The sequence below is a fragment of the Rana temporaria genome, chromosome 12, assembly GCF_905171775.1.
Source record: "Rana temporaria chromosome 12, aRanTem1.1, whole genome shotgun sequence".
Lineage (NCBI taxonomy): Eukaryota > Metazoa > Chordata > Amphibia > Anura > Ranidae > Rana > Rana temporaria.
Genome location: NC_053500.1, coordinates 119,435,418 through 119,448,319, shown reverse-complemented (window position 1 = coordinate 119,448,319; position 12,902 = coordinate 119,435,418). Strand labels below are relative to the sequence as shown.

At 48.0% G+C, this 12,902-nt stretch overlaps 1 protein-coding gene across 1 annotated transcript in view; it reads right to left on the bottom strand.

The window, feature by feature from the left end:
• The window catches only part of ITCH (itchy E3 ubiquitin protein ligase), an 85,668-nt gene extending 73,938 nt beyond the window's left edge, over positions 1 to 11,730 (bottom strand). Inside the window, exon 1 of the mRNA XM_040330386.1 lies at positions 11,583 to 11,730. The gene's annotated coding sequence lies outside the window, so the exon portion shown is untranslated. The remainder of the gene's footprint in view (positions 1 to 11,582) is intronic.
• Positions 11,731 to 12,902: the final 1,172 nt, after the last annotated feature.

The window sequence follows — 12,902 nt, the reverse complement described above, 5'->3', positions numbered from 1 at the left end:
AACGCTTTAACTGACAATTGCGCGGTCGTACGACGTGGCTCCCAAACAAAATTGGCGTCCTTTTTTTCCCACAAATGGAGCTTTATTTTGGTGGTATTTGATCACCTCTGCGGTTTTTATTTTTTGAGCTATAAACAAAAATAGAGCTTTTTGCTATAATAAATATCCCCCCAAAAAAGTGCTGGGGGACTGATGCAGCATCGGGCTGATACTGCATGTAACTACACAAGAATGATGGAGGAAAAACCCCCAAACCCATACTTCTCTTTTAAAAGGGGTTGTAAACCCTCAAGGTTTTTCACCTTAATCATGCATTCTATGAAAAACCTCCTGTGATGCAGCCCCCTGTTTACATACCCAAACTAGATCTTTCCATCGAGGGACAATAACAACAGCTCCAGCCGGTGTCTCAGGTCCTAATAGGATAGATTGATAGCAGCGCAGTCATTGAGGTAGGAACAAAAATGGTCTCTGGACAGCCGCACTCTGAACAAATTGTAGACTTTTTTAAAAGGACAGCACTACAAGTCACAGCAAAATAAAAATAAAACCTGGCTGCTGATGCGTTTCGCACTGGAACTAGTGCTTAGTCATAACTCAGCTATGACCAAGCACTAGTCCCAGCGCAGTCATTGGCCAACGTTGCTGTCAGGCAAATTAATCTAATGACTTGGGGGGCGGGGCCGAGTCCTGCCGTCTGTGTCAATGGATGCAGCAGGACACAGGAGTGTGCATGCATCAGTGCCCGAGGGAGAGCGGCTCTCCAACAGGGCACTCAAAAAGAGAGAGAGCCAGGAGCACCGCTGAGGGACCTCCGAAGAGGAGGATCTGGTCACTCTGTGCAAAACCAACTGGAGGCAATTATGACATGATTTCTTTTTGGTCTTTTTTTTTTTTTTTTTTTAAATGAACCTTTACATATCCTTTAAGATAAAAAAACATTCTGTCTTTACAACTACTTTAAGCTGCAAATGATCCAACATTAAACAAAAAACAAAAAAAAAAAAGACAATTCAGAAAGAAATAATCCAATGATACTGGTTGTTGTCAGCATTATATACATTTTCTAAAATTATACATACAATTACATCACTAGCCCAAGGCCCAATAGATTATACGTTGCTATGGTGGCACAGATCTTTTACCACTGGTGCCATTGTAGAGACATGTCATGTTTGCAAACTTTGCCTGGGCAGGGGTGATGTGACCCAGATAGATATGATATATGGAAAAGGGGTTTTCTGGCTGGGGATGAAGCCAAGAAAGAAGATACATGAAACTTACACAGAGAATAAGGAAAATGTATATAGCTCACTTACTGCTTAAAGGGGTTGTAAAGGTACAATTTTTTTCCCTAAATAGCTTCCTTTACCTTAGTGCAGTCCTCGTTCACTTACCTCATCCTTCCATTTTGCTTTTAAATGTCCTTATTTCTTCTGAGAAATCCTCACTTCCTGTTCTTCTGTCTGTAACTACACACAGTAATGCAAGGCTTTCTCCCTGGTGTGGAGAAAGCCTCTTGAGGGGGCGAGCAGGAGTGTCAGGACCAGGGATGTGGAGTCGATAGATAAATGTTCCGACTCCTCAGTTTTTTGTACTTTCGACTCCGACTCCTCTGTAGTAATATGCGAATGTATAAGTATTGTCGCTCCTAATTGTGCGTTGCGTGCCATATAGTGAAGCACATGAAAAGCATGCTTTTTCACGGTCACTTAATGTGTTCGTTTTGCGGTTACGTGAGGCACTGTATGCATTGGTCTTTATTCTTACAGTAGAGAAGTCATTAATTATAACTTTTTGTGAATTGGGACATTTAAACTTGCTTTTTTAATTCCAATCTAAATTTAGTAGGAGTAGGAATCGGTGCATTGTTTGCCGACTCCAGGTACCCAAAATCTCCTCAGACTCCACAGCACTGGTCAGGACACCCACTAACACACAGCTCCTTTCTCTATCTACAAAGTAGAGAGTGTCCTGACACTCCTGCTTGCCCCCTCAGGAGGCTTTCTCCACACCAGGAAGAAAGCCTTGCATTACGGTGTGTAGTTACAGACAGAAGAACAGAAAGTGAGAATTTCTCAGAAGAAATAAGGACATTTAAAAGCAAAATGGAAGGATGAGGTAAGTGAAGGAGGACTGCACTAAGGTAAAGGAAGATATTTAGGGGGAAAAAAATGTTTTCCTTTACAACCCCTTTAAGCAGTAAGTGAGCTAGAGGAAGCTCCACTTATCTGCCTCTGGTGGGGGGTATCCGCTCCAACTTCCAGCCAAGTTCAGCCGCAAACTCAGCCAGACATTTGGCCCTCGGATCAGCCGGCTCAATGAGAAAACGCATGCACATTGGGAAACTGGCTGTGAAGCCGCAAGTCTGTACAGTCGGTTTCTATTACCCAAGATGGCAGCGCCAGTACCCAAGATGACAGCGCCAGTATCCAAGAGCCAATTCAAGAATAAGCTGGGATGAGGACCCAGCGAGATTCCTGGACAGGTAGGTGCCCTAATAGTAAAACTCAGTAGCTACAGTATTTGTAGCTGCTGACTTGAACGTTTTTGGTGGGGAGGCTGGAGCTCCTCTTTAATATTCTGTTACTTACATTTACTGTAATCCCCCTTCTTGGTACATCAGGACACCACTGACATAGTAAGGGCCTCATAGCTGCCCCCTAGGAAGGCCCCTCCAATACATAGTTGATAGTAGGTCTAAAGCAGATTGTTATTGTGACATTAAAATGGAAGCAAGCCTTCCCATCGTCTTCAGCCAAGGAAGCTGCCATCTTGGCCTGTGATCTTCAACTGCTATGATGCTGCTCATGTGATCAGTTAGGACACCAGCCATTGGATGGTTTGACAGTTTGAATGTAACCGTTTTTTGAAACTTAGACCCCTTTCACAGAGGAGTTTTTCAGGCGGTTTAGTGCTAAAAATAGCGCCTAAACACCACCTGAAAAACTCCTGCCCTGCAGTCTCAATGTGGAAGCCCGAGGGCTTTCACACTGAGGCGATGCACTGGCGGGACCGCTACAAAAGTCCTGCCAGCAGCATCTTTGGAGCGGTGAGAGAAGCGGTGCGTTTACTGCTCCTCCACCGCTCCTTCCCATTGAAGACAACACGACACCGCGGTAGCCGGTGGTATTAACCCTTTTTCGGGCCGCTAGCGGGGGTTAAAAAAGCACCGCTATCGGCCGAATACTGCAGCAATTCCGACGGTATAGCGCCGCTAAAAATAAGGGCGCTATACCGCCACCGCACCTCCCGCTCCAGTGTGAAAGGGGCCTTAAAGCGGAGCTCCACCCTAAAGTGGAACTCACACTGATCGGAACCAGCCCACCCCCCCCCCCCTCCGGTGTCACATTTGACACCTTTCAGGGGGAAGGGGGGTGCAGATACCTGTCTAAAGACAGGTATTTGCACCCACTTCCGGCCACAACAGTCTCGGGCAGACATCACCTCCCACCGACCACCTCCCCCCCCCCCCCGTTGTGTGCTGGGAACACTCGGCTCCCAGTACACAGTGGGAGCCAATCGGCAGGCGCAGCGAGCGTGACTCGCGCATGCGCCGTAGGGAACCGGGCAGTGAAGCCGGAGCGCTTCACTTCCTGGTTCCCTCACCGTGGATGGCGGGGGGAGAAGCAGAGTGACAAGCGATCGCTCGTCCTCTGCTGCGGACGGCGCTGGACTCCAAGACAGGTAAGTGTCCTAATATTAAAAGTCAGCAGCTGCAGTATTTGTAGCTGCTGGCTTTTAAAAAAAAAATTCATGGCACATCCGCTTTAAAATAATGGGTTTACTTCCGCTTTAGGATGGCCACGTACTATACAATCTGATGGTACAAACAGCACCAGATCTCGTACAGTGTATGTGCAAGATCTGGCGCTGACATATCAGTGAGCGGGCATTGAGGGGGGGGCAGCCACTGATGAAGTCTACTAATCAAAATGTTGGCGTGGGAGGAGCAGAATAAGAGTAATAGCACAGTGGCAGGTTCATATGACAAGGAGGAAAAGAGGTAAAGTCCAAATAAATAATCCAGATGCAATATGACAGAAAAATGTTTGTTCTTTTGTGCTGTATTGCAACTGAATAATAATAATAATAATAATAATAATAATAATAATCATCACGTGGCTTCCCAGAAAGAGAATAATTGAGTATGAGACAATCAAATAAAAAAAGGCAATAAAGGTTTAAAAATCAATCCAATACAAATATGATAAAACAGCTGCATCCAGCTAACCATCTTCATATTACACACAACATTAATAATGTCATAAACACTGAGTTTACATGACAAGCACATATTTACTATACTGTAGAAAACACCAGCATGGCTGACCAGGAAGACTCGACCGTCAACAGAAGCACACAGCCGCTCCTAAAAGTACTACATGGGTGTATTGTTTCCAATCTTTTAAATAATTCCTGGGGACACTGCAGCTGAGCCAAAATATCTGTACGTGTCACCCCCCCCTCAGTGTCCTGGGAATCACAGAGTACTACACAATCTATTCACATAAAATTTTAATGTACATACTTTCCTCTGAATTGTAAGCGCTGTCCCTCAAGAAGTATAAAAACTTTAAAAGCTTGTGGAACATTAAAGAAGACATCAGCTCATTCAGCTTGGGAAATGGATGTCTCCCCATAATAGGACCTTTAGGTAGTAAAGTGGAACTACTACACTGTATCTGAGCACCACAAACACCATTTAATTCATTTTTAATATTCAAAGCAGGCTCCCCCATCCATCCATTCATCCATGTCTCCATGCTTTATTTTGCCGAGAGATCACTTTGAAAAACACCCCCTAGCAGAGCTTTACAATGCCTCATGGGACGTGTAGTTCCGCAACACCTGGAGGGCCAGTTTGAAGATCCCTGACAATAGCATTTATGGCCGTGGTAATCATAATGGCAGACGAGTAATGTAGCATTTACTTTTCGGAATCCATCTGCCCTTAGCTTAGGCAATAAGGTGTGCTTAGCTGAGAAAGCTCAGCCCCTCTCCTCCTGAAGACTCCTGGAATGTGAAACATCATTTGTCTAGGCATGGAAACCAGGAAGTAACTGAAGAAATGTAGAAAAAAATATCTAAAACAAGTAAATATAATATACCTTCCAACAGTATTTCCTAATGCTAGCAGCATAAAGATTAGATCAGGGTTTGACAAATTTGCTTGGAATCTAGGAGCCAGCTAAAAAAGTTAGGAGCCAGAAAACGCGCCCCGTCCCGCCGAGCTTGCGCGCAGAAGCGAACGCATACGTGAGTAGCGCCCGCATATGTAAACGGTGTTCAAACCACACATGTGAGGTATCGCCGCAATTGGTAGAGCGAGAGCAATAATTCTAGCCCTAGACCTCCTCTGTAACTCAAAACATGCAACCTATAGAATTTTTTTAAACGTCGCCTATGAAGATTTTAAAGAGTAAAAGTTTGTCGCCATTCCACGAGCGGACGCAATTTTGAAGCGGGACGTGTTGGGTATCAATTTACTCGTAACATTATCTTTCACAATATAAAAAAAAAAAAATTGGGTTAACTTTACTGTTTTATTTTTTTTATTTAAAAAAAGTATTTTTTCCCAAAAAAGTGCGCTTGTAAGACCGCTGCGCAAATACAGTGTGACAGAAAGTATTGCAACGACCGCCATTTTATTCTCTAGGGCAGGGGTCTCCAAACTTTTTACTTCGAGGGCCACATTCTATATTTTACACATATTCGCGGGCCGGAAACATAATTTATAAATAAATCCACAGTAGAAGAAGAATAGAATAGAATTTGACTTACTGCTGACAGCAAGATTGAATGGTGCTCCTCTATTCTTTGCTGGCACCTAAACGCTGGAGCATCATGCAGCGGGGCTAAACTTCCAGCGTGCATGAGGCTTTACATCCGTGTCACCATCATCTGTGTCCCCATCAGTCTCTCCATTCATCTGTGTCCCCATCTGTGTCCCCATTCATCTGTGTCCCCATCAGTCTCCCCATCCAACTGTGTCACCATCATCTGTGTCCCCATCAGTCTCCCCATCCATCTGTGTCCCCATCAGTCTCTCCATTCATCTGTGTCCCCATCAGTCTCCCCATCCAACTGTGTCACCATCATCTGTGTCCCCATCAGTCTCCCCATCCATCTGTGTCCCCATCAGTCTCTCCATTCATCTGTGTCCCCATCTGTGTCCCCATTCATCTGTGTCCCCATCAGTCTCCCCATCCAACTGTGTCACCATCATCTGTGTCCCCATCAGTCTTCCCATTCATCTGTGTCCCCATCAGTCTCCCCATCCAACTGTGTCACCATAATCTGTGTCCCCATCAGTCTTCCCATTCATCTGTGTCCCCATCAGTCTCTCCATTCATCTGTGTCCCCATTCATCTGTGTCCCCATCAGTCTCCCCATCCAACTGTGTCACCATCATCTGTGTCCCCATCAGTCTTCCCATTCATCTGTGTCCCCATCAGTCTCTCCATTCATCTGTGTCCCCATCAGTCTCCCCATCCAACTGTGTCACCATAATCTGTGTCCCCATCAGTCTTCCCATTCATCTGTGTCCCCATCAGTCTCTCCATTCATCTGTGTCCCCATCTGTGTCCCCATCAGTCTCCCCATCCAACTGTGTCACCATCATCTGTGTCCCCATCAGTCTCCCCATTCATCTGTGTCCCCATCAGTCTCCCCATTCATCTGTGTCCCCATCAGTCTCCCCATCCAACTGTGTCACCATAATCTGTGTCCCCATCAGTCTCCCCATCCAACTGTGTCACCATCATCTGTGTCACCATTCATCTGTGTCCCCATTCATCTGTGTCCCCATCAGTCTCCCCATCCAACTGTGTCACCATCATATGTGTCCCCATTAGTCTCCCCATTCATTTGTGTCCCCATCAGTCTCCCCATTCATCTGTGTCCCCATCAGTCTCCCCATCCAACTGTGTCACCATCATCTGTGTCCCCATCAGTCTCCCCATTCATCTGTGTCCCCATCAGTCTCCCATTCATCTGTGTCCCCATCAGTCTCCCCATTCATCTGTGTCCCCATCATTTTCCCCATCCATCTGTGTCCCCCATCCATCAGTTTCCCCATCCATCTGTGTCCCAATCCATCAGTTTCCCCATCCATCTGTGTCCCCATTCATCTGTGTCCCCATCCACCTGTGTCCCCATCAGTTTCCCCATCCACCTGTGTCCCCATTCATCTGTGTCCCCATCAGTCTTCCCATTCATCTGTGTCCCCATTCATCTGTGTCCCCATCCACCTGTGTCCCCATCAGTTTCCCCATCCACCTGTGTCCCCATTCATCTGTGTCCCCATCAGTCTTCCCATTCATCTGTGTCCCCATCAGTCTTCCCATTCATCTGTGTCCCCATTCATCTGTGTCCCCATTCATATGTGTCCCCATCAGTCTTCCCATTCATCTGGGTCCCCATTCATCTGGGTCCCCATTCATCTGTGTCCCCATTCATCTGTGTCCCCATCAGTCTCCGCATTCATCTGTGTCCCCATCATCTGTGTCCCCATTCATCTGTGTGCCCATTCATCTGTGTCCCCATCAGTCTTCCCATTCATCTGTGTCCCCATCATCTGTGTCCCCATTCATCTGTGTGCCCATTCATCTGTGTCCCCATCAGTCTTCCCATTCATCTGTGTCCCCATCATCTGTGTCCCCATTCATCTGTGTCCCCATTTATCTGTGTCCCCATTTATCTGTGTCCCCATTCATCTGTGTCCCCATTCATCTGTGTCCCCATTCATCTGTGTCCCCATTCATCTGTGTCCCCATTCATCTGTGTCCCCATTCATCTGTGTCCCCATTCATCTGTGTCCCCATCAGTCTCCGCATTCATCTGTGTCCCCATCATCTGTGTCCCCATTCATCTGTGTCCCCATTCATCTGTGTCCCCATCATCTGTGTCCCCATCATCTGTGTCCCCATCATCTGTGTCCCCATCATCTGTGTCCCCATTCATCTGTGTCCCCATCAGTCTCCGCATTCATCTGTGTCCCCATCATCTGTGTCCCCATTCATCTGTGTCCCCATCAGTCTTCCCATTCATCTGTGTCCCCATTCATCTGTGTCCCCATTCATCTGTGTCCCCATCATCTGTGTCCCCATCATCTGTGTCCCCATCCATCTGTGTCCCCATTCATCTGTGTTCCCATCAGTCTCCGCATTCATCTGTTTCCCCATCAGTCTCCCCATCCATCTGTGTCCCCATCATCTGTGTCCCCATCATCTGTGTCCCCATTCATCTGTGTTCCCATCAGTCTCCGCATTCATCTGTTTCCCCATCAGTCTCCCCATTCATCTGTGTCCCCATTCATCTGTGTCCCCATCACTCATCAGGCTATCCCCAAAAATTGGTGTCCCCATTAGAGCCCCCCCATCATTTATCCGAGTCTCCCTGCACATTTGTGTCCCCATCACAGCCCACCCCCGCCTGCATATTTGTGTCACCATTAGAGCCATCAGCCCCCCTCCTCACATGTTTGTGTCCCCATAAAAGCCACCAGCACCCCCACATTTGTGTCCCCATCAAACCCCACAGATATTTGTGTCCCCATCAGAGTCATCACCCCCCCCCCCCCCACATTTATGTCCCCATCTGAGTCATCACCGCCCCCATATTTATGTCCCATCAGTCATCAGCCCCCCCCCATTTATGTCCCCATCAGTCATCAGCCCCCCCCCCCCACATGTATGTCCCCATCAGAGTCATCAGCCCCCCCCACATTTGTGTCCCCATCAGAGTCATCAGCCCCCCAACATTTGTGCCCCCATCAGTCTACAACCCCCCCCTCCACGTGTGTCCCCAGCAGAGTCATCAGTCCCCCAAAATTTGTGTCCCCATCAGTCTGAAAAACCCCCTCCACGTGTGTCCCCATCAGAGTCATCAGCCCCCAGATGTTTGTGCCCCATCAGCGCCATTCAACCCACCCCCACACAAGTGTATCAGCCCCCCTCCTTGCATGTGTCCAGCGTGTCTCCACTCTCCGTCACTGGCTGTGCACTGCAGACCTGCTGCATCTCCCGACTCCCGCCCCGCTGGTATTACACACTCGTTACTGGTTAACAGCGAGGCGGGAGGCGGGAGCAGGGAGGCGGCAACAGGTCTGCCCTAAACACCTCATTGGCTGCTGGGATGCCGTGGTCCCAGCCAGCAGCCAACACACACAGTGAGACGCCGGGAGGGATTGCGGGACCTGCGCTGCATATTGCCTGGGGCGAATATGCAGCGCAGGTTTCACAACTAACAGGGGAACTAAGGATTCACACTGCGGGCCGGAATAAATGGCCTGGCGGGCCGGATGTGGCCCGCGGGCCGTAGTTTGGAGACCCCTGCTCTAGGGTGTTAGCATAAAAAATATATATAACGTTTGGGGGCTCTAATTAGAGGGAAGGAGATGGCAATGAAAATACTGGGGAAGCACCATTAGAATTGCTTGTTTACTTGTCATGCCAACGGCCACCACAAGATGGCGCCAGATCACAGAAAGGAAGTATAGGCCTGTAGAAGTCCGCGGCCCCAATTACAGGCCGGAGCGGCGGGGGGGCGCACGGAGACACAGGAAATTGAGAGCGCGGCTTTGCAGGCCTAAGCTTCCTTCCCCGGGCGCCAGGTCGCTAATTCTAGTCGCAATTCCGGGCACCCGGATTTTGTCGAACCCAGAAATATAGGAGGTTTATCAACACCCAGGGGCATGGCTGCAAACATGATACTTCAGTCTGACACATTCATTGGGGAGATGCCCCTTCGCCTGTTTATCCTGCTGGGAGATTTCTCTTTAATTCCAGTAAAATGTTAGGAACATTTTGATTCGCTTCATCTGTCCCGTTGGGGAGATTTCTATTTACTTCCTGTAAAATTATGTTGGGAAAAGGTCTAGTTCCTGTCCAGTCAGTGGATAATTTCCCTTTGCTTCCTGTCCTGCTTGAGGGGAATTCCCTTTCATGTCCCGCTGGGGAGATTACCCTTCACTGCCTTGTCCTGCTGGAGAGATTTCTATTTACTTCCTGTAAAATGAATGTTGGGAACATTCCTCTTTACTTCCTGTCCAGTTAAAGGAAATCTTGCTTCACTTCCTGTCCTGCTGGGGAGATTTCTATTTACTGCCCGTAAAATTATGTTGAGGAAATTTATTTTTCCTGTCCAGTTAGAGGATTATTTCCCTTTGCTTCCTGTCCTGCATTAGGGGGGGAATTCCCTTTCTTGTCCTGCTGGAAAGATTTGCCCTTGCTTCTTTGTCCTGCTGGAGAGATTTCTATTTACTTCCTGTCCAGTTAGGGGATAATTTCCCTTTGCTTCCTGTCTTGCTTTAGGGGGATTTCCCTTTCTGTCCTGCCGGGAGAGTTCTATGCTCTTCCTGTCCTGCTGGAGAGATTTCCCCTTGCTTCCTGTAAAGCTGGAGATATTTCTATTTACTTCCTGTAAAATTAATGTTGGGAACATTCCTCTTTACTTCCTGTCCAGTTAAGGGAAATCTCGCTTCGCTTCCTGTCCTGCAGGGGAGATTTCTATTTACTTCCTGTAAAATGAATGTTGGGAATATTTCTCTTTACTTCCTGTCCTACTGGAGAGAGTTCTATTTACATCCTGTAAAATTATGTTGAATTTTTTTTTTTTCCCTGTCCAGTTGGAGGATAATTTCCCTTCGCTTCTTGTCCTGCTTGAGGGGGAATTCCCTTTCTTGTCTGCCAGGGAGAGTTCTATGCTCTTCCTGTCCTGCTGGAGAGATTTCCCCTTGCTTCCTTGTCCTGCTGGAGAGATTACCCTTCACTTCCTTGTCCTGCTGGAGAGATTACCCTTTGCTTCCTGCACAGCTGGAGAGATTTCTATTTACTTCCTGTAAAATGAATGTTGGGATCATTTCTCTTTACTTCCTGTCCAGTTAGGGGGAATCTCGCTTCGCTTCCTGTCCTGCAGGGGAGATTTCTATTTACTTACTTCCTGTAAAATGAATGTTGGGAATATTTCTCTTTACTTCCTGTCCTACTGGAGAGAGTTCTATTTACATCCTGTAAAATTATGTTGGGAAAATGTAGATTTCCTTTTCCAGTTAGTGGATTATTTCCCTTTGCTTCCTGTACTGCCGGGGAGACGTCCCTTCGCTTCCTGTCCTGCTTGAGGGGGGATTTCCCTTCAGGTCCTGCCTGGGGGGACGTCACTTTGCTTCCTGGAGAACAGGAAATGAGGGGAAATCTCTCCTAAGAGAAGATAATTTCTATTTTAGCGTTGTCAGTTACCCTCACAAATTGTGCGATTTCTCATCACCTTTTGTCTCAGTGGTCACCAGGTCACATAATGGGGTAAATCTCCTCATTGGGGACACACAACCATAACCTGGCAGAGGGCCTAACCCTCACCCACTCTGCTCAGTACTAAGAAGACCTACACGTGAAGCCATGGAGGACTGTACGAGCACTGGGAAGGTCCCAGTCAGGTGACAACCATAACTGTACACTCAGGCCCGATGACTGGGGTGCTGTGACAGGAAAGCAGCCAGGCAGAGAGCCCCCCTCCCCCCCACACTGAGGTAACAGAGTTCACCATAACAACAGGACACTCCAGAGGCCGGGCCGTCTTACCTGAGTCTGGGAATAGCCCGACACGACTCGGCCGGGGCCCGCAGGCGACCTCAAGCCAACACCTCGCTCTCCGCGACTCTTCCGCCCCGGTGAAGATGGCAGCGCCCGGTGTGAGGAGGAAACGACAGCCAAAAAGGGGCTGTGTACAGCGCATGCGCACAGGACAATACTGCGAAGGGTGTACGGGACCAATAAAGTTTTAGTTGAAGAAGGCAGGAAATCCCAGCGCCTGCGTATTGTGGACTAGTTTCACACCCGGAAGTAGAGGGGTTTGCTTGGTTTTTTAATAAAGTTTAGTCTGTAAAAATAAAAAGTAGTGATTGATTGAAGTGGATAGTGAGTAAGTGGGTGAGACCTTCAGGTGGTTCTGGGTATTGCTGTGTGCCCAGTGCTCCTTCTATCACAGAGACCCAATACTAAGGTGACCAGATTTTTTAAATGAAATCCAGGGACATTTCTTTTACTAGTAATGGTGGCAATTAGCGACTCATAGCTGGACTGCTATTATGTGGCAGACAAATCGGACACTTAGGCTGCATTCACACTACAACGCAGCGTATTTTACCGCGAATTGCCGCGACAAATTGCAGCGTTTTGTCCCGCGATTTGCCGTGACAAAACGCGGTAAAATACGCCGCGGTAACATACACAGGAGGGGTGATCAACATTGTCGGCTTCGGCGTGGAGATGTGAACCATCTCCATAGCCGACAATGTAAACTCACCCCTCCAGCGTATCAGGGGCTGCTGCGGCGTGGCGCTTCAGGCGTATATACGCCTAGGTGTGAATGGGCACTTAAGTGACACTGTGGGGGAACCAGTGACACTAATACAGTGATCAGTGCTAAAAATATGCAGCCCCGCGATCAGATCCGCTTCCCCTCTGTTCCTGCTTCTGGACACCGTCAGCTGAGCTCAGCTGCCTCTCTCTGCCCGTCGCCGCCTCTCATATCTCATGCTCCGGGCCACGGCTACTACTGGGTGGGAATCAGAGGAAGTTCACTCCACCAGGGAAGGCGAGGAGATAAGCAGGCAGGTGACTGGCCGGGACTTGAGCCAAGGCAGGAGAACATGCGAGTGAAGCTGAATGGGCATGAAGAAATGGTCCCTTCTCCGTTTTGACCAGCATATGATCATCAGAAAGGGGCACAGATAATAGAAAAAATATACCCCCCTAAGCTAATAGGTGCGGTGAAGCAGGGGTGTGCTGACTGTCTTTGAAATTGCCCCAGCCCTTGTTCAAATCCAATCGGGGGACAAAACCGGGGACAGACTTGGTCGAGGGAAGGCATCCTCAATCCAGGGACTGTCTCCGGAAACC